A 20,874-nucleotide genomic window follows, 5' to 3' on the forward strand; every position below is an offset into this window, starting at 1 on the left:
GCCTGTGAACTAGCACAAACAATCAACAAGTGGGATCTCTTCTTATTAAAAGGCTTCTGCACACCAAGAGAAACCACCAGCAGTGTGAAGAGACAAGCCACAATGTGGGAAAATATTTTCATTTGCTCTTCCTCAGACAAAGGTTTACTATCTCGAATCTATAAAGAACTTAAAAAGATCAGACCTCCCAAATTTAAAGACCCAATCCGAAAATGGGCATCTGAAATGAACAGACATTTCTCAGACAAAGAAGTAGAAGTAGCAAATAAATACATGAAAAAATGTTCAACATCACTGGTCATTCGAGAGATGCAAATGAAAACAATGCTGGGATTCCACTTCACTCCAGAAAGAATGGCTGCTATCATGAAATCAACCAATAACAAATGCTGGCAGGGCTGTGGGGAAAGAGGAACCCTGCTCCACTGCTTGTGGGAGTGTAGACTGGTGCAAGCACTGTGGAAATCAGTATGGAGATACCTCAAAGAACTAGGACTGGAAGTCTCATTTGACCCCACTATTCCACTGCTGGGGATCTTCCCCAAAGAATTAAAAGAATCATACCACAGTGATATATGTGCACCCATGTTCATAGCAGCACAGTTTGTAATAGCTAAAACTTGGAAACAGCCCAAATACCCATCAACTGGAGACTGGATAAAGAAAATATCGTTTTTAAAAATAAAATGGAGTACTACCCAGTCATAAAAGATGAGAAATTAGAGACATTTATAGCTAAGTGGATGCACATTGAGGCGATACTCTTAAGTGAAATAAATAGGACACACATGAATAAATACCAAATAGTTTCTCTGGTGTGAGAAACTGAACGTGTAAATAAGGACTAAATGTATAATAGGTCATGTGAAATAGGAAGAAAAGGGGCAAAGGGGAAGGAAGTGGGAGGGCTAGGGGAAAGGATAGAAGGGAATGGGATTAATATGAGAAAATGGAAAAATAGGAACAAAATCTTTGTAAATAGGGAGGAATGGAGGGGTTGAAGGGAGGGCTGGACAAGGGTGAAAAATAAGAACCAAGAGAGACTATGTACAGGTGCAAATTTCCAATGATGAATGTCCTTATATTGTATACCTAAAATGTACCAATGATTAGAATGAATAATCAATAATGTAAAATAGGAAGAAAAGGTCCAAAAGGGTAGGGGTAGTGGGAGGGGCAGGGGAAAGGAAAGAAGGGAAAGGAAAAATGATGAGAAATGGAAAAAATGGAAATAAAGTCTTTGTAAATAGGGAAGGGTGGAGGGGGTGAAGGGAGGGCTAGGAATGGGGAAAAAAATAAGAACCAAGATGCATTATGTAAAGGTACAATTCCCAATGAGAAATGTAATTGTGTTGTATATCTACAATGTACCAATAAAGGAATTTAATAAAAAAAAAAGAAAAGAAACATCCTGGGAGCTGAAAACATCCTGGGAGGAACAGACATCTACTCAGTTCCTCTTTGTTCTTGTTTTGTTACATCTTATTTATGCAGGATGTACTGAACTCTCTGCAAGTCATTTGTTACACTTGTTTCCCCGGATGTACTGAGTACTGAATAAAAGATGCGGTAAGCTGGGGGCTGTCATCTTTGCCACCCAGAGCAGCACTGAGCAGACCCAAAGCTCAAGTTCTTCTCAGTCTCATTTTTCTACATTTCCTGTAATTCACCGTGTATTGCTGTGGCTCGCAGGAGACTAGGACTTAACTGCAGAGATTCCATTTCTCAGTTCCCTATATCTGTGTTTTCCATTGAGACCATCTAGTTGCTGAGCTTTTTCTCTAATAGTTGTAAGTAAATTCCTTGCCTTTTCCCAGTTTTCAAAAACCTCGTTTGGTACCCAGTTTCCTAGTAATGTAGATTTCTTGATCCACAGTGATCAACTTCTTATCAGGAACTGTATCCCACTGATATCCCAGTGGTCCAGAACTGTTTCAAGATCCTTCCAATGATGCCACCTGTATCAGTCAGTGCTTACTAGAGAAACAGATATACTACAAGATATACAAATATATAAGAATTTACAAGATTGGCCTACAATGGCCACCTACAGTCAGGTGTGAAAGACTGCAAAAGGTCTGTCTTCATACTGGCAGTCTGAAGGATCCAGTCGAAGACCTGGAGGTCTGTGTAGTGTCCTGTGTGACTCTGTATCAGGAGGCTGAAGGGTCAGTGATGGAAGGCTGCAGAGTCTTCACTGGAAGGCCGGAGAATCTATGCTGGCAGCCAGGAGACAGTGTCCAAGGTAAAAGCAAAGACTGAAGCTCCTTTGAAGAAAATCCTTCTTTGTTTCCCTTTTTATACTATTCTGGGTATAATCCTCCTTAGGTTGGGTCCTCTGCACCCAGAACTATGCCGAGCCAATTTAGTTGGGTATTATGTACTCAAGTTGACACAATCAAGCAACCATCACGTCACCAAACTATGGAGCCACATGGGTACAAGTTAGTTGTATATACATGGACTACCTGTCTACCTACCTGATCTCTTGTTCATACATTATGGAGTTTGGACTTGATTTGAAATTTAGCTTGTACGTGTGTGTGTGTGTGTGTGTGTGTGTGTGTGTGTACGGGTTTGTGTATTCATCTTGCCTTTTCCTTCAGTTGTAAAATAAAGGATAGTTTGAGGTTTACCCTATGATCACACTCGTATTTCCTATTTACTGGTTAATCCCCAAGTAATCAGTACTGTATGTCTTCCATGGCCCTTTACCTTTCACCTGATATTTTTGGCCTTTTGAGATATTTAGCCATTTTTTCCCACTTATCTGATACTTCCCTTTGAGTTTTTGATGTCCAGCTATTAAATCTCTGGCTCTTCTTACCCTTATACATAGAATGCAGAGAACTAGGATATCAGTATAAATTTGGGAAACAATTTGAAAAATCTTGCATTCCATAATTTCTTTTGTTCACTGTAGATTGTATAATAAAACTGCTTTGAGACATTCCTGATCTTGGTTCATTTCTTTGTTTAGTGTCTTCTTTGCTTATTTGTTTCTTATCGTATAAACTGAGTTCTCCAAAGCAATTATGTTCGGAAATATTTGTTCTTTTCTGTTTACTTGAAGTAGGTTTAATAGATGAACACAACTTTTGTACACACAGTAATCTATTGGAGCTTTAAAGCATTTTTTCCCACATTCTGCTAAATTTAAATTCCTCACAGTCACCTGGAAACCTGGTGGTGGCAGTGGTGAGGGAAGTTGCATCTTCCAAATAAACTTGGCTAGGGAAAAGAGAACTGCAGGATGAATCTTCATGTTGCCTCAGGACTGCAGCCTCAACTAGGAGGTGGCAGAATGGATGCCACTATTGCTTCCCAAGGATTGCAGCTTCCGCAGATTCCACGGAAAGGTCCTATTTACAAAGCCACTGATAGAGGACAGCAAACGCCCTTTTCCACACTGTACCCATGTTATACACTAGGACTCCTTCTGCTCATCTTCAAATCTTAGTCTACTGCTAAATTCTCTGGGGAGCAAATGATTTGATGTCCATTCAAGACTGAGTTTAATGTTTTTGCTTTTCTGTGTATATATTTTGTACTATCTCAGCCCCTAGGGAGCAGGGTCAGAGTTTGGAAAAGCTGCTTGTGTCCACAGAACCCTTCACATTTGAGTGCCATTAATTCTGTCAGATGTTAAAGAAGAGGTTGTTGTTAAGTGTTAATCTTTCTCCTTAGGTTAAAGTGAATTTTTACCTCCATTTGTTTTCTTTTCTACAATGTGAGCACTTGGAAGGGAGGAATATATTTTGTTATTCTTTTCTAACTCTGTATATCTATGTTTTAACACAAAGTCTGGTGCAAAGAAGTAATATGATAATTTCTGAACTTATTCAGCTGATAATTGATTAAGTGGGATCTCAGACTAAAAGGGAAAATTTTGGCCTAATTTTTAAAGAATTTGCCATAGATTATGTCTACAATTATGTGCTATATTTGTTGAAAAACTGCTGAGACAAGAATTAGCTCAATACCTGATACATAGTAGATAAATGTTTTGAATAAATGAATACTTACATTATAAATTTGATTTGCAAAACAAGTTATAAACCCAAAGGAGGAGAAATGAGGTTACCTGTAGCAAATATACTAAGGAGGTCATCAAAGCAGAATTTGCACTGACAAAGCTAAGCAGGCAAGGAAAACTTCATTCAAGGCTACTGCAATAGGGGAAAGAGGCCAGAACTCAGTCGAAACTCAGTTCCTCTGAAACAAAGGGTAGGGAAATTTTCTGAGGTGAGGTAGTGGAAAAATACTAGGAAATGTTAGGAGGAAGACATAAGCCTCTGTGGTGGCTAACTGGCTTTATTCAAAGGAAAAATAAACTTCTTACATTTTTGAGAAAGTTGGAAATCTGGAGCTTACAAGGGGCCCACTGACAGTAATCTCCTACCTTTCCCTGGACTGGGGAATAGGGGGAATATTTTCTTTGATGATTACATTTCAGAAAGGTAGCTCCTAACTCCCTAAGAAAGACATTCATAGGTTGTGGAACTGGCAAGAGGACTTTAGAAAGCTTTATCTTTCAAAGAGGCCGAGAAAAAAAAATTTCAATTGGAAGCTCTCTAAAGAAAATGCTCTAAGGAAAGGAGAGACCAAGAAGAAACCTGTCTAAATTTAGTCAGGTTGAAGGCAGCCTTGAGGCCCTTTTGGTTGAGGTCTCAGATAACTCATGACTCAGGGGGACCTATTGTTTTGAGTGACATTGTTGGCCTGTAGACAGAGCTCCTTATTAGTCACTTTGTAGCCTGGCCATGCTACTACTTCCAAGCATACTTTAGGACAGATGAGAACAGCACTAACATTCTAGGTCCTGCTTTGTAGGTTTATGATAGGGGGTCTAATCTCAAAGGTCAGCACTGCTTTGTAAATTTAAGGTGTTGACTTGATGCACTGGAAGAAGCTGAAGGCATTCCATCTCCAGCTGCCCTGAATTTATTGAAAATTACAGCATAGCAGAAATAGTCAGACAGCTTCATGTAGTGTCTTGAAATTCACCCTGAGAGTAGGTTGCATGACCTGCAGGCTAGAGAGGCTGCCAAAGTCCAAAGCTTCTGCATTTCCTTAGTGTCAGGAGCTACATCAGTGATCTCCTGATCCAAGGCTGAGACCTCAGGGACATAATTATTTCTCCTTTCTCTTTCCACCTCCTGCAGCTTGATGGAGAGCCCCCTCACAGCCTCTCTGTGTCTGCTTCATTGGAAGTGTGACATACCTGCTATCTTGTTGAGGAGCTTCTTGCTGGGGATGATGGCGAACTCCTCGCACACATGCTTGTTGGTGTGGACGTCAGTGCCCAGACACAGATAGTACTTCTCCATGATGACCCAGGCCACCTTCTTCAACTGTCTTGGTGCTAACTTGGCCCTCCTTGGGGAGAAGACAGGGTCACTGAGTCTGCCTGGAAGCCAGGCGGAGAGGGGCAGTCCTGGCCAGGTCAGGGATTGGGAGAGCACAGCTCCAGGCAGAGCTGGGCAGCCCCAGCCCACAGGGGTCCAAGCTCCTGGGACCCAGAGCTACATTCCATTTTCTTAAGATTTGAGAGCTCTGTATCTCTTTCTCAGACCCTTCAAATATATTGCCTTTGCTATGAGAAGTTCTACTTGAGCATCTAGCTGTGCTATTCACAGGTCAGAGAAGACACTTGAAGATCTTGCCTAACTTCAGAATTTTGTGTAAGAGAAGACCAACTGCTTGAACAAGGGAAGAATCTTCCCAAGTAGTAGCAGTAGAACATAGGACCCTTATTCTTTTCTCTACATAATAATGCATAAAATATTAACTGAAACACCAAGCCTTTTCCCTGGGGAGCAGCTCTAAATGAAGCTGCCTTGCCTCTGAGACTTCTATTTATACTACACGCGGCTCTGTCTGCTTGTTGCCTTGTCAGTATTAAACTGTTTTGTTGCCAGTTTTCCAAGGTTGCCTTTTCCATGTCTCTGTGTTGCTCAAGGGTCTTGGACATCCTGAGACAGGGCAGACTGATTACCGAGAAAATGGATTGCTTTCTGGGCTTTTGTACACTGATCTGCACTTATCTGCCAAGGTTTGCTCCTTCATCTCTTAGATAAGAGTGAAGATTTGATGATTCTGGGGCCCTGATGAAAGAACTGGAGCAATCTGGGCAGGGTGACCCTGAACTTGATCCCCATAGGCCCCTTAGGCTAATCCCTGCTTCTCTGTCCTGGCCAGCATTTCAGGAGGTCAGGCAGCAAGGTGCTGACGTTGGTGTGGGGGTGGGAGCAGGATTTTAAGCTGCCCTCCCTGTCAGCTGGTGTCTGTTTTCACGACAGATGGTGGGCGGTGACGTGGCTCTATTGTCCTCCTGTGCCTGCCCTAGAGGGAGATCTCCTCTGCCAGCAAATGTGGTATCCTTCCAGAGGAAACGGCATCTGCCTCTGAGGCCACATCACGGGCATCTTCATCTTCTCCATCCCAAACTTGGCCTGAAAGCATCTGTGTGCTCATGGAAGGCCCAAAGACTAACCTGCTGTTCTCAGTTGCCTCTAAGGGCTGATGGAAAGGAGCAAGTTTAACTTTCCTCAGGAGCCACTAACATTTACATGTTAGGACTCTTAGAGATAGGACTTACTGAATAAAAAAACTTGGTTGATAATCATGTCTACTTCCCTACCTCACACTCTTCCTCTCTGATTTTCTTCTTCTCTATCTCAATATTGTGATATTTTCCCTTGTTGTTCAATAGCAGACCTCCTTTCAGGTAGTGGAAAATGAAAAATACTTTATGTTTGGTTTCATGAAAGCTCAGTAGTGTTCAAGTGTTAACAAGGATTTGTTTGTGGAAAGGGTAGGAGAACTTGCAAAGATGCCAATCTCAGGGCTTGAAAGCAGATTCTTATTGAGTAGCCATGGAAACCCTAGATGAAGGATTTTTGCTAAGAACTTTAAGGAATAGTGAACCTGAAATATTTTTCCTGAATTTTTTTCGAAGGTTATTTGTTTACTGGATTAAAGAAATATTTTAGAGGAGAATAATGTAGAGAAAAGGTAAGATGTCTCATTGGTAATGGAAGATAGAGAAAAGAGAACAGACATGTGGTTAGATGAGAAAAGAAAAGGGGAATTATGGCAATTAAAGGGCCCAGCCACTGGTGAAGAAGGAGGTCCTAGAGACCATAGATGTTAGGAGGGGTAAAAGAATTTGACAGCTCCCATGTAACACGACAGCACTTAGGATGCAGACTCACTTTAATTACACTAGAATAAAATTGGAAAAGGTCCTCTGGTTTATGGAAGATATTGAGCTTAAAAAGACTAAAATCCAGGACTCTACTTCAGGCCCACTTAGTTGACAGGATCCTGAGATATTCATGCGTCTGTGCAGCTACTGAAATAATAGCAACAACAACAATTTATACTTATAAAGTGATATAGTAGTGGGGATATTAGGGTACTGATTTGATTAACCCAAAATAATGGGCATAAACAAGATATAGAAGGTTATTTTCCCTTGATAAGAAGACCGAAGATTGTGAACAAGGATGGAAAGGTAACTACAATTATCAGGGACCCAGGATCTTTCTAATTTTTTTTTCCATTAAGTTTATGGGTACATTTTAGTCATACAATACATTCATCATGGGGAACTTGTACCTGTACATGATGTTTCTTGGTTCTTATTTTTCCCCCTTCCCCTGCCCTCCCTTCAACCACTCCACCCCTCCCTATTTACAGAGACTTTGTTTTCATTTTTTCCTTTTCTCACATTTTTTCCTTTTCCTTCTTTCCTTTCCCCTACCCCTCCCACTTCCCCCACCCCTTGAGACCTTTTCTTCCTATTTCTAAGTTTTTTTGTTTATTTGTTTTGCTATCCTCAACATGCAGCTTTTATTCATCCCTTAAATGGTTGCTGCGGATCTGCCCTTGTAACTACATTCCATCCAGAAGGAGGGGTTGAGGGGCAGTGCTGGCATGAGCATGACCTATAAGTTTACATTACATCAATTGGCCTGAACTTGACCATCTGTAGCTGCAGCCTTGTGCCCTGCTTTATTTTATAGTCTAGGTAGGCACAGAAAAACAAATTTGGAGAATTTCAGTGATCTTTTCAACAAGTTACAGCTTCTAAAATCTAACACAAAAATCATCTCCTATAAACAATATGAGACAAGTCATGTTATTGTTTAGATGTTTAGATGAGGAAAGTAGGAGTATAAGTGACAGGTGGCTAAGTATAAATTTGAATGCTGGTCTTTTGATTATTATTTTCCTATGATAGCCACTGTATGGGATGTTTTCCATGAATGTTCAGGAAGAACTCTCTTGACTTTTCTGATCTTACTCAGTTTCCAAGTATAACGAGGCTATTCTAAATGTAGCCAGTGCCCTTTGCTCTCCTCTCTATCTTACCCTAAATTTCCAACCTTTCAGGCTTGGTGGGAGTGAGATGTTTTAGGTCCCATGCTTTCAGTTTGACAGCTGCCAGGAACCAGAGGGCTATACTTCATGGTTATTTTTAATACAGGTTTTGGGAGCAGTCTCTGAGTTAATCCTTGGCAGATAAACTAACAGTAGGGAGATTGGGAGTTATTTATGAAGACTTGCTGGTTATAGGAGATTGGGAGGTTGTTAATCTTTTTGGCTGAGGTTGAGGGAGCCCATTTTAATCAGAATTTCTACAGGAATAATCCTTTCTTTAGATTCTGACCCAATCCCTCCAATAATTGCAATCAGGGCAGTTCTCTTTGGAAGATGGTGTGTTAATATGGAATTTAAAGGGATGAAACAGGCTGACTAAATCATACCATAAAAACACTCGAAGAGTTCTCAGTGTACTCTCTTTTGGCATACAGCTCCAGTGACTGGAGTCTAGGAATCTACATCCTTTCACCCATGCCCGGGGGGACTTATTTGAAATTATCTCACCCATGAACCTAGGAAATAAAAACCAAATGGAATTAATATGAAAAAATGAAAAAATGGAATCAAAGTCTTTGTAAATAGGGAGGGATGGAGGGGTTGAAGGGAGGGCAGGGGAATGGGGAAGAAACAAGAACCAAAAGAGATTATGTAAAGGTGCAAATTTCCAATGATGAATGTCATTATATTGTATACTTAAAATGTACTAATAAAATTAATTTTTTAAAAAGAAAAGAAAAACCAAAATAAAATGATCACAACTCTCCATAAATTTTGCTCAAAGAAAGAACATAAAAAGAGAACCAAAAAGTATTTTTATATGGATCCAGAGAAGGGGCTTCTTCTGCTGAAACAGCTGAGTAAATATGGAATAGAGGAGAGAGGGTATTGCATGTTGATTTAGGGTATTTGAGAAGCAGATATGATTAGACCAGCAGGGGACTTTTGGGGAGGAGAAATGCCTATGAAGGGTAAAGGAGAGGAGACGTGAGGAGGCAGGGAAATCCCTCAGGTCCTGGTACAGGTCTGATACCTATGAGGAAGATGCTGTAGTAAGAGGCCTACAGCACAAACTTCTACAAAAATGTTGGCCATGCTGGTGGGGAGTCCCGGAGCCAGGACTGGCTGGTGGAGGAGTCTTGCATGCAGTAGGATCTATGCTGAGTTTAGTTGTGGCTGGGAGCAGCACAGTTTGAATATGCTCTCCTGCACACATGGTGGAGCATCGAGAGGGACCCAGGCTGGACCTTTCAGGCAACTGTGCTCTCTGCAACAAGTTTTTTTGCAGAAGATCTAAGCAGTGCATCTCCGTGGCCACCATAACTGGGTTCTCTGTCATTTGACTTTCGGGCATTTCCTTCCTCATCTGGGCTTCAATTCTTTTCATTTATAAAACAAAATGGTGAAGTCTAGATGAGCTTTAGGTCCTGTGCATTCCTTTCATCCTCTGGCTTTACAAAGAGTCTCAATTTTGATTCCCAAAGGATGGATGTACTTGTGTTGAGCAGGGGTATAGGGGAGGGGAGGTTGTCTGGGTGGGGGTGGAGTGGGTGGGGGGTTAATGGCTGGGTCAGGTGTCTTCTTTCTGTCTCAGCCTGCCCCCTTTTTCCTGTGCTCCAACCTGGGCCAATGGCTGGGCTGCCTATAGCCTCAACCTAATCTAATCTGATCATCTAATCTAATCTAATCTAATCTATCAGAGAGGTAATGAACTATAAAAGTGTGGATTCAATTACAATTAGAGGGGAGTTTTGTGTTAGCTGGAGTCTGGTGCTAGCAAGAGAATAGAAACTCAGGCGGAGTTGAAAGACCCCATCTGTGCTAGCAAGGTCTGCCGTTAGCGGCTGAGCAAAACCTCACTGAAAAGACTGAAGAAAGAATAGTATTCAGATCAATGATTTTTTTTGTTAAAGAGGTAAAAGTATTCACTTTATAGATTTTGTCTTTCTCATGAAAGGGCCATAAGAAAGAAACGTTTCTTGGACTTTTTTACTCTCATTCTCTGGGAAGAGTGCAGGTATCCCTGGAGCCTTTGTGAAAGATGTTTCTTTTTTAAAAAATTTTTTTTTGTATTAAATTCTTTTCTTGGTACATTGTAGGTATACAACACAATTACATTTCTCATTGGGAATTGTACCTTTACATAATTCATCTTGGTTCTTATTTTTTCCCCATTCCTAGCCTTCCCTTCACGTCCTCCACCCTTCCCTATTTACAAAGACTTTATTTCCATTTTTTCCATTTCTCATCATTTTTCCTTTCCCTTCTTTCCTTTCCCCTGCCCCTCCCACTACCCCTACCCCTTTGGACCTTTTCTTCCTATTTTACATTATCGATTATTCATTCTAATCATTGGTACATTTTAGGTATACAATATAAGGACATTCATCATTGGAAATTTGCACCTTTACATAGTCTCTCTTGGTTCTTATTTTTCACCCCTGCCCAGCCCTCCCTTCAACCCCTCCAGTCCTCCCTATTTACAAAGATTTTGTTCCTATTTTTCCATTTTCTCATATTAATCCCATTCCCTTCTATCCTTTCCCCTAGCCCTCCCACTTCCTTCCCCTTTGCCCCTTTTCTTCCTATTTCACATGACCTATTATACACTTTAGTCCTTCTTTACACTTTCAGTTTCTCACACCAGAGAAACTATTCAGTATTTACACATGTGTGTCCTATTTATTTCACTTAAGAGTATTGCCTCAATGTGCATCCACTTAGCTATAAATGTCTCTAATTTCTCATTTTTTATGGCTGAGTAGTACTCCATTTTATAAAAAAAACACATTTTCTTTATCCAGTCTCCATTATCAACATGAAAGATGTTTCTTGCAGGGCTCCTGCAGCTTCACGATTTGCCCTCTTCCCTTCGCTTCCTAAATGGTACAGATCTAGGCAGTAGGTAGCCTGTTCTTTATGTTTTGAAAAATATCTCATTCTCACCAATTTCTACAAATCCTGGCAAAGAGCTTCCCGGGCATTCATTCTTCCTTTATCTCTGCTGCCCAAGATTGTGGCTGCCTCTCAAGTCTGTAAAGGGCATGAGGCTCTCAGAGCTGTCCTCTATTTCTCTCTGCTGAGCATCCACTGCATTTAGTAACTCTCTTGATAAAACCTCTCATACTCTGCATTAGAAACATTTACACATACTTATTTTACTTATTTTTATCTTTTTACTATATTACATATTATTTCATTTCATAGACTTAAAAATAATTATTACTAAACTGTATGTCCTCAGCACTAAGTCTATGCTTAATTAACATGTAATAGTCACTAAAAACAGGTTTACTGAGAAGAATAAACATACACTTGAGAGATTATTTTCTCTGTTATCTTTGGCCTCACCGTGAATGTTTTTTCTTGCTTCCTTGCTTCATTCTCTTTTCCAAAGAGACTATTAAGCAAATCAATTAAAAAACAAGATGGATTTTTAAAAATGAAGCTTTTCCTTTTTTTTTTTTTGCCAAACTCATTTTCCCTTTCACTGCTTCTTGATACAGTTATAATTATTTTTATCTGAGATGTTTTAATTTAAAGTATAAGTATTGGGAGCTGCACAGCAATATTTGGGTTTCCTGAAATTCTGTATGAATTTAGGTAAGACAGTCTCAGTAGTCACTCACTTATATGCCAATATGGTCATGGTTTTTATTTTTATTTTTTTAACTTTCACTAAACAAATAGTAAAAGGTATCTTTCACTCCAGCTCTACCTCTTGCTAGCAATATGATCTTGGGCATACAAAATCTTTCTGTGTTACAATATCCTTATCTGTTAAATAGGTCTAATAATTTTATCTTCCTCATACACTGATTGTGAATCTTTTCACAGTCTATATGACATAGCAAGCAATAAGTACTTGCTGTGTTTATTACTATTATTATTAAAATTATTCAAAATAGAAAAGCAAACAAAAACGTGTAAGAGTTCCTCATAATCCATTACTATTTGCCCAGATTTTTCTGGAGAAAAAAAATGGCTAAATTTTTTCTTCCTTTTTTTTAATGGACACATGTATGCTGGGGACTGAAACTAATAATATTTTGAGAATATATAAAATGCCAGAAAAGAGGAGTGGGCTTGTATCCCCATACAGCTTTTCACATTGGGTGGATCTAGCTTGAGTAGAAGAAAGTCTATATCTCACAGGCTGTAAGGATTGATGAACTGGATCAGGGAGTGGGGCCCATGGATTGGAGAGCTTGGGCTTATTTTAAAATCAAGTAAATAACATGAAAATCAGATGCAAATAAAACTCAGATTAGCATATAATCACATTAGCAGGCTAATTGAGTCAGGAGCTCAGCACATTGTGTAATAAGGTTTCACCTTTCAAAGAGAGAATGAGTCCGAATTGTTTATCCATCCTTCTATTTCAATGCAGAGCAGAGGGTCCTGGGACCAGATGTGGCCAGGGTCCCATCCGGGCAGTTACCACAGTATCACTTACTCCCAGGGACCCATACAAGGGGATTACGGGTCATAGAATGAGTGAGGCAGCCCCCCAAGGCCTCAGGGATTAGCATCTAATGCATCCAGTTTTGCAGAAAATAGGACTCTGACGAGGATGGGACCTCTTCTATTCATCTTTGCTTGTCAAAAGCTCTAAGAGGGTGAAGGGTTTCTTTTTCTTTTCCTACAACAAAGTCCTCTCTATCCTGATAAAAAGGGTAGGGACAGTGATATGGGATCTACAGGTGATTTGGCAGTTCTGAAACAATTTATTTTTCTTCTATCCATGTTTCTTCTGTTCCTGCTAGGTTTTTGTTCTTTCTGCTGAGTTTCTCTTTATCTCCTCTTCCTCTAATACCCATTTTTGAGACAGGGTCTTTCTGTGTTGTTCAAGCTGGCTTTGAACTCACTATGTAGCCTGGGCTGGCCTCAAATTTGTGACGATCCTCCTGCCTCAGTCTCTGAGTGCTGGGTTTACAGCCATGTGCTACCATGCTGGGCTAATACCACATATTTCTAAGCTCATTGAAACCAGTTACTTTACCCCTCTTAAATTCTCAAAGGAATCCTTCAAATAAGTTCAACATTCCAGCATCCTTGGCTTACCTGGATCACTTGGTAATGTTGGCTACATTTGCTTTCAGTCATTCAAAAAACTTTATTTTAATGCTCACATTATATAGTTTAGGCATTTCTAATCTTCCTTATCTAAATCATTAAAGTATATGGAGAAGACAAGCATAGGACAGACTAGGAGTTAAGGCAATCATATATCTAGGCTGACTATAATTCACGTAGCTCAATTCCTTCAGTAAGGCAGAGTGAGATAGGTAAGATGAACTTACATTAAACAAGGTGCTTATGAGCCTAGAAGTAGTTATGGGATGGAAAAGCTGTAACCCAGGACTATTCACCCCATGAGAGTGTCCTTTTTACTGTAAGTCTCTGTATCCAATTATTTCATAATTAAATTTCCTTGATTATTATTTTAAAAAAATTAATAAAATTGCAATGTTTAGTACACTTTGTCATCTCTTCTGCAGAATAAGGGTTTAGTTTGAAAGTGGAAAATTTTGCCCTTTATTTTCTTCCTTAAATTTTCATTCTGTACTATTTAGGGTAATCAGAAATTTCTGTGCAAGACTCCTATCTCCTGCCCTTTTCTCAGAGGTTAGGAAAAACACAATAATGGAAAATGCAAAAGAAATTTCTTAGTAAATCTGTGACCTTAGTGAGAGTACAAGGGTCCATGAAAAACATGTCAGAGTGAGGTCAGGCCTCCAGTCACACTTCTAACATTCATAACTTGTGTGGCAATAAGCAAACTCCACAGCTAAACTTCTGCTTTCTGCATTTCTGTGATCTCAGAAGATGTAACCCTCATAAGATGATGTTAAGAGTAAAGATTATATATGTAGAACAGCTAGTACTTGGAAGTCACCAGCCAAAAGGTCACTTGTAAGCATATTTATTTATTATCTATGATATAAAATGCCATATAATTTATGAACTTAGCATAAATAAATTGAATTTAAAAGAAGAACACAGCATAATCTATGCTTCAAAGATATCTATAATTTCCAGAGATGGCCAGAATAAAAAATTGAACTCCATGGGCATTTAAAAAATGTTACCAGGATCTAGTCTTAGAATAGAAAGCATAAAACCCTGTTGAGTTCTTCGAGGAGATTTATGTCTATCAGAAAGACAGATCATTACATAACCTCAGAAAAATGTGATGCTTGCTAATCTAGAAGTATTAGTTCTATATGCTACAGACAAAAGAGATTTGTAGAGAGAGATGACAACATTACAAACACATTTAAACCTTACTAATGGAGTGAAAAGGAAGAGAAGCAGTCAGGCTGCAGAAATGGCAGCGTGCACCACATGCTTGGAATGGGACAACCTGGGAATAAGGAATGCTCTAAGAAATCAGTGTCTGGGATCCAGTAGTTATTGTCGTTGTCAGCGTCATCGTGGTGTGTGTGTGTGTGTGTGTGTGTGTGTGTGTGTGTGTGTGTCTACAGGTGCCCTTTCTGTTGCTCTCTGCTTCCTGGGTGCCATTGGTTGAATAGCTTTTCTCTGTCACACCCTTCTGCCATGAAGTTTCTGTCTTGGAGCCAGAAGACCATGACTGGAATCTTTGAGACTGTGAGCCAGAAGAAACCTCACGTTTTTAAAGTGGTGGCATCAGGTATTTTTTCTCAGTGTTGGGAAAGCTGACCAATACAATAGTCTCAACAAACCAGTGTTTACTAGAGTATTCTGTTGAATCTTCTCAGAGTGGTATGTTTTCACCAGAACTGGTCTATGGAGGTAAAGACTGCTCCGTGCCTCTTTTATTTAAAATTAATTTTATTGGTACATTTTAGGTGTACAATATAATGACATTCATCATTGGACATTTATACCTTTACATAATATATCTTGATTCTTATTTTTCCTCATTCCCCTGCCCTCCCTTCAACCCTTCCACACCTCCCTATTTGTGAACACTTTGTTTCCATTTTTCCATTTTCTGATATAAATTCCATTCCCTTTGTTCCTTTCCCCTCCCCCTCCCACTTTCCCCTCCCCTTTGGATCTTTTCTTCCTATTTCACACTACCTATTATGCTTTCTGATCCTTATTTACACTTTCAGTTTCTCACACCAGAGAAACTATTCAGTATTCACATGTGTTTCTTATTTATTTCACTTAAGAGTATTGCCTCAATGTGCCTCCACTTAGCTATAAATGTTTCTAATTTCTTTAGTACTCCATTTTGTAAAAACCACACATTTTCTTTTTTTTTTCTCTTAAATACTTTTATTGGTACATTTTAGGTATACAATATGTTTACATTTATCATTGGGTACTTGTACCTGTACATGATGTATCTTGGTTCTTATTTTTTCCCCATTCCCTGTGCTCCCTTCACCCCTTCCACCCTTCCCTATTCACAAAGACTTTGTTTTCGAAAAACCACATTTTCTTTATCCAGTCTCCAGTTAATGGACAGTTGGGCTGTTTCTAAGTTTTAGCTATTACAAACTGTGCTGCTATGAACATGGGTGAACATATATCACTGTGGTATGATTATTTCAATTCTTTTGGAAAGATACACAGTAGGGAAATAGCTGGGTGAAATGGGACTGCTAATCCTAGTTCTTTGAGGTCTCTCCATACTGATTTCCATAGTGGTTGCACCAGTCTACACTCTCATCAACAATGGAGCAGGGTTCCTTTTTCCCCACAGCCTTGCCAGCATTTGTTATTGGTTGATTTCTTGATAGCAGCCATTCTTTCTGGGATGAGGTGGGGTCTCAGGCTTGTTTTCATTTGCATCTCTCAAATGACCAGTGATGTTGAACATTTTTTCATATGTTTATTTGCTATTTCTACTTTGTCCAAGAAATGTCTATTCATTTCAGATGCCCACTTTTGGATTGGATCTTTAAATTTGGGAGGTCTGATTTTTTTTTAAGTTCTTTGTCTTTGACATATGGAGAGAGGGTCAGAGGCAGAAAAGGCTTGCCAGTATTCTGTTCCCAGATCTGGACTCCAACTTTTGCAAGGTGCCAGTCTGATATTCATATCCCATCTGTCATGATCCCAGTTGCAGTTCTGGCTCTCATTAGAGCAGTGGCCAGGGACACTCCTACCTCCACCTCCCTCTCATCTAGCTTCTACACCCAAACAATAGCACCAGAGTCAAGTTGATTGTTTCCTATGGAAATCAGCCATGTGGAGCCCCAGGGGGAACAGCTCTGGCTCTCGTATTCATTTTCTTCCAGTGCAGACCCGGGGTTGTGGAGGGCAATTTCTAGCCCTTCACATATGCCTGAGAGAGCGTGAGATAGGAGAAAGGAAGAGAGACCAAGAGGAACAGGCAGAGGCTTAGGGTGAAAAAGGAGATGAGAGCAGCAATAGAATTGCTTGCCTAAGTCACAGACAATTTTGTTTGGGTAGAATTTCAGATTTTTAGGGCTGTTAAAACTGGAAGATACAATCTCATAGCTATCTCTTCTAAATATTAACATACTATTATATTAACATGAAATTAGTTTTACTATTTCACCAAAACTCTCCTAAGCAAGTTTGTAGGTCATTTATTTATCTGTTTTCTGCTGGATGTGGATGGGATTTTTAAGAAAATTGGTTAGTTATCCAATAACATTCGATGAACCAGAATATTTGATGTGCAGATAAAATAGCTGCAAATTTGACAGCTGGTTTTAGACTTCATCTATTTGCCTTTAAACTCCTAAGTTACTTTCACTAGAGTTACCTTGCAAGGTCTGTCTTCTGACATTTTGTAATATTTTCAAAATTTTGCTAGATATACCTATCCATAGCCTTTACTTCTCAACCTCCCCTCTTCTGCAAAGGAAGCAAACATGAGTTACTGTGTAACTGCATTTCAAAAAAAATACAAACAAGATGTATTTATGAGAAAATTTTGATACTATGAAATCATGGCTATTTCTGTTAATCTGACACATTTGTGTAAATTTCAGGATGAGACAGGCTCAGGACCTGGCTATCCTATCCAAGGAGCAATCTGGGGACAGGAGCTGGACCAGAAGGGAGTGAAGGACAGACCTCTGACAGCTGAGATTGAGATTCTTTGATTGATTTGAGGAATTTAGACACAAAATAACCACGTCTATTCCTTTAGTTTACCTAGTGCTTATTCACAGACAGTATTTTATTAGAACACTTTCTAATTTTAATAAGGGCTTTTCAATTTTTTATTAAATTAAGTAGTAATACTGAGAATAGTCTGACATCAAAAGCTTCCGTGTAAGTCTTAATGCGGCACTCCAGTTATTTATCCCATCTCTCCCTCCCTCTGTGTGCTTCCACCGTGCAGAACCTGCTTTTGGATTTTCCTAGTTCTGAGCTTTTGTATCTATGTATCCCTTGGCTTGGAATTCTTATAATCCTCCCCATCCAAGAACCCATCTCAATTGTGTCCTGTTTCTTGAAATCAGCCAGATGGGATTTGGTTTCTTCCTTTAAGACTTCTTGACAGTTTTTCTCAGGTATTTATCAATTTTTACTTTAATTTTTTTCCAGCTACATCCAGCAAGTCCCCAAATGTAGTCCAGACCCTCAATGAGAATACGGGGCGGCCCCTTCCTATCTCCAGCCCTTATCTCTGTCTCACCAGACCCTTGTGGTGAAAAGTGTATCACTGTTTGTGGAGGATTGGTCAGAGGACATACAGCTACTAAAATCTGTAGGTGCTCATGCTCCTTGTACATAATTTTAGCGTATTTGCATGTAACCTATGCATATTCCTCTGTATACTTGAAATCATCTCTACATTACTTAGAATACCTACCACAATGTAGATGCTGTGTAAATAGTTGTCATATTGTATTGTTTAATGAATGACAAGAAAAAATTTGTACATGACTGTACATATTCAGAAGTGCAATTTTCTCCACAAGGTTGGTTAAATACATGCAGAAGAATCCTTGGATATGAAGATAGATATGGTGTTTTTCATCTTCCAATGTTGGATTTCACTTCATTCATATATAAAGTTCAATGATCTTCAGCATGTATTGATTGATTGGTAAAGTAATACAGATTCTACGGTCCTTTCTAACTCCATTAAGGGCGTAATTTATGATTACTGGAGTAAAAAACTAGATGCCTGTCTCACTCATAGAGTCTGTCCTGTGTGTTTTTGTTTATTTGATCTGGAAACAAACATGCAGAGTCACCTTTACTTCTGTGAACTCGGAAAGGAGCTTCTCTCTCCGCAGCCCCCTCCCCAGCCAGCAGAGGCCCCTGCAGCGGCACCCTCCGGGCCTGGGCCCCGTTTGCTGGAAGCTCAGTTTTGCAGAGAGAGCTGCAGCCGCTGCAGAGCTGCAGAGAGGGCGGCAGATGGCTCAGCAGCAGCAACAGTTTGAGGAAGAAGTCACCTAGGGGAACCTGGGAACCCGGGAACTTGGGAGGGGCAGACTTTCCCTGTGGGGCACAAGAAAAACCCAAGGGGAAGGAGAACCAGGATCAGCGGGTATTTTCCAGACAGGCCTCTGGAAATCCGGATCAAGGAAACAAGTGCAAAATCAGAACCTTCCTTGGGCAGAGGCTTCTTTTCTAGTCAGTCATCCTCAGAAGCCTCTGCCACTCGCTCTGTCGTTGTGGTCTTCCCCTGCGTAGTTCCCTTCTGTAACTTCAGGCAGGGTTCTTTGTGGATCCTGTAGGTTCTGGAAGGGGCCTGACTTCTCCGCGGTCCACGCTAAGGCCTAAGGTGTAAGCGAGCTCTGAGACCTGATTTCCAGAATGCTGGAATTTCATTTGGGGCAGGAAAGCTGGGAAAGGGCCCCCTGATTTGTACATGTGGGAACCAGAGGCTCTTGCACAGAAAGGATGTTGCAGGGCAGGAAAGACCAGGCTAAGGACCAACAGGGGTCTGCTACGGTTTTGTTTCCAAGTCTACCGCTGAGCTGGGGATTAAATTCAGGCCTTAATCGCCTTGCTGTGGAGTCTGTTGGCTCACGTGCCCCTTGGGCCCAGCCCCTCCTGCCTGGGGCCTTGTCAGCCTTCAGCCCTGAGGGCCTTTCCACCAGCCCAGCAGGAGTAGACAGCGCCGCCGCCTAGCGGCTGCGAGGACAATAGCAGCTCGGAAGGGCTGTGTTCCAGTCACCTTTTCTACAGGGACAGAAAGCAAAGAGTGGCACAGGAGTCCTAGGTCAGCTGGAGTCCAACGTCTTGTGACACTTCTCATTCTTTTGAAGCACCAATCAGCTTACTTTTGTGAAAGGATGAACCTAATTTCTCTCTACAGAATGCTGGTCGTTTTAGCATCGTTTTCTGAAAGAGGAGTGATAGGGTCAGGGATGGTATGGTCAGGAATATTGCATATGAGTGTGGTTTGAACAAGTCAAGTTGTTGAAAACCCATGATGATTATTATGAATGCTTAATGCTTTTAAGTTTATTAGAGGCCTCCCCCACCCCCGTACTGAGGATGGAACCCAGGTGCACTTTACCTTTGAGCTATAACACCAGCCCATTAAAATAAAAAAAAATGTTTTTTTCTTTTGAGGTAGAGTCTCTAAGTTGCCCAGGCTGACGTCTAACTTGCAATCCTCCTACCTCAGCCTTCCTCACAGTGCTTAGGTTAAAGGTGTGGACCACTGCACTTGGCTCATAAAAGTGTTTTAAAATATAATTCATATAATTTATAGTATGGTAGATGAACAAAGGAAATTATTAATGTGAAAGTGGAAGTTTTACTAATAGGAGGACTTATGTAATTAATATTCTTAATCCTACCATAGTTCTGAGGTAAAGTAGGGGTGATTCTACCCACTTTCTATCTGGGAAGGCTGAGGCACAGAATAAGAAAGTGACTTGCTGCAGAACAGGCCAGGATCAAAATAAGACTAGAGCCTGTCTTCTTTGTTTTATTCTCCAGACACTTTTCACTAAATCCTACTGTTTTAAAGCCATTCTGACCCATACTTACTTCTCACATGATAGTGTAGCACTTGGCTGTTGAACATGACTGGGCATAAAGCGAGAATTCAGTTATACTCTGACCTCAGAGAAGTAAAGTTCCCTGCAACCCACCGCACCATCAAGGATATTTAGTTTATTTTTTAAAGGACCAATTAAGTCTTAGTGGAAGGAAACAAGGGAGGGAATGTATTGAACATTGCCATGTTTTGGTCACTGAGGTAAGTGTGGGGTATTTTACATTTGTCATTCTGATTTCAATCCCAAGACAACTCTGAAAAGATAATGAAGTGAGAGAAACCAATTCATATCACAATGGGAGGGATATAGAAGTTTTTTGTTTTTTACTTGGACTGTTAAATATTGGAAGAATTGCTATGTGGAACTTACACAATATCCTTTCTAATCATTTAAAATCTTTAAGCAGCAAGTGAAACGTATTTAATGATTATTAGTTCTAAGTATTATATATATCTTAAAATCTTACAACTATCTGGTATACTTATAGTTATTTTCATTTTATAGATGAGGCAATAGCATTTTGTTTTCAGGAGTAGTATTTCCA

The 20,874-nt window shown here is 40.1% G+C and overlaps 1 pseudogene; it reads right to left on the minus strand.

Moving 5' to 3' along the window:
• Positions 1–4,019: 4,019 nt before the first annotated feature.
• LOC110347562 (uncharacterized) lies at positions 4,020–19,188 on the minus strand (annotated as a pseudogene).
• Positions 19,189–20,874: the final 1,686 nt, after the last annotated feature.

The sequence above is a fragment of the Heterocephalus glaber genome, unplaced genomic scaffold (assembly GCF_053883595.1).
Source record: "Heterocephalus glaber isolate CG9 unplaced genomic scaffold, H.glaber_assembly_v1.0 deba00001569, whole genome shotgun sequence".
NCBI classification, from domain to species: domain Eukaryota; kingdom Metazoa; phylum Chordata; class Mammalia; order Rodentia; family Bathyergidae; genus Heterocephalus; species Heterocephalus glaber.